This window comes from Cervus elaphus, chromosome 18 (genome assembly GCF_910594005.1).
Source record: "Cervus elaphus chromosome 18, mCerEla1.1, whole genome shotgun sequence".
In the NCBI taxonomy this organism is placed as follows: domain Eukaryota; kingdom Metazoa; phylum Chordata; class Mammalia; order Artiodactyla; family Cervidae; genus Cervus; species Cervus elaphus.
In genome coordinates, this window is record NC_057832.1 from 89597690 (window position 1) to 89599536 (window position 1847).

Below are 1847 nucleotides of genomic sequence, written 5' to 3' on the forward strand. Positions count from 1 at the left end.
TTTGTCTGTGTGTACTTTAATTTCATAAACTCTGACCAAGGTAAGAAACATCATGACAACTGAGCTACCAAATTCTGCATGGTTGTAATAACGGTCAATTCCACATTTCTACGTCTTTCCCTGAAATGCTGGCTCTGGTGCTTTCTTTGGGGCACTGGTTCCCAGGGGAGCCACGGCCAAATGAAGTTGCCCAGGGTCCTTCTCTTTCAAAGCCACCAGATTCAGACTCATTGGCTTGGGACGTTCTGATGGTGACAGGGTGACACCCACCGTGCCTTGCAGCGTGTGTGCTCAGATTGTACCAGTGTCTCACAAGCACTGCACCCTGATCCTCACATTGACCCCGTGAGAACTGCTCCAGCACCAGGTCATTCGGTGGAGGGGGAAGCACACAGACTATGACTCCCAAGGGTCTGGGGTTGAACCCTGGGTCTGTTTTAGCATCCGTGTGACCTCAGGCAGTGATGTGAACTTGTGCCATCATTTCCTCATCTGTGCGATGAAGTCACAGTGCCCGGTGCTCAGTTTACTGTAAAGTGGGATCGAAGCTGGTAATCTCATGCTGTGCTTAGTCGCTCAGTCATGTTCAAGCCTTTGTGACCCCAAAGGGTAAATGAGGAAATGAGTTAATGATGCTTCAGCCATGCAAGTTCTCAATAATATTAGCATCTACCAGTGGTAGCTCTACTGTAGATATCGTAGATTCTGCATACACACACACAAATGCACTGATATTCATTTCAAAACTTACTTCCCACAAAGAGATTAGATGCAGAAGGAGTAGGGACTCGGTTTCTACCATTTGTCAGGAAGCCCATTAATCATCTCAGAAGGCTCGGAGGAAGGAACAGTTAAGAGTCCACAGTTTACAGGTTCAGTTCAGTTCAGTTCAGTCACCATTCGTGTCCGACTCTTTGTGACCCCATGAACCACAGCACGCCAGACCTCCCTGTCCATCCAAACCCATGTCCATTGAGTCAGTGATGCCATCCAACCATCTCATCCTCTGTCGTCCCCTTCTCCTCCTGCCCTCAATCTTTCCCAGCATCAGGGTCTTTTCCAATGAGTCAGCTCTTCGCATCAGGTGGCCAAAGTATTGGAGTTTCAGCTTCAACATTAGTCCTTCCAATGAACACCCAGGATTGATCTCCTTTAGGATGGACTGGTTGGATCTCCTTGCAGTCCAAGGGACTCTCAAGAGTCTTCTCCAACACCACAGTTCAAAAGCATCAATTCTTCGGCACTCAGCTTTCTTTATAGTCCAACTCTCACATCCATTCATGACCACTGGAGAAACCATAGCCTTGACTAGAGAGACCTTTGTTGGCAAAGTAATATCTCTGCTTTTTAATATGCTGTCTAGGTTGGTCATAACTTTCCTTCCAATAAGTAAGTGTCTTTTAATTTGATGACTGCAGTCACCATCTAAAGTGATTTTGGAGCCCAGAAAAATAAAGTAAGCCACTGTTTCAACTGTTTCCCCATCTATTTGCCATGAAGTGATGGGACCAGATGCCATGATCTTAGTTTGCTGAATGTTGAGCTTTAAGCCAACTTTTTCACTCTCCTCTTTCACTTTCATCAAGAGGCTCTTTAGTTTTTCTTCACTTTCTGCCATAAGGGTAGTGTCATCACATATCTGTTTATAGGTTGGAGAGGTTAATATGTCTGTTCATGGTCATTATTTTGTAAGTAAGAGTCATTAAGGTTTTTCTGAACTCAGAGCCCATATTTTGTTACCTAATATCATGTGGCTTTCCACTGACTCACTTTCTTTTGGGGAAAAAAACAAACCAACCACAGCAAAACAGAAAATGCACTGCTTCCTTACTAAAGGCTTCCTCCAG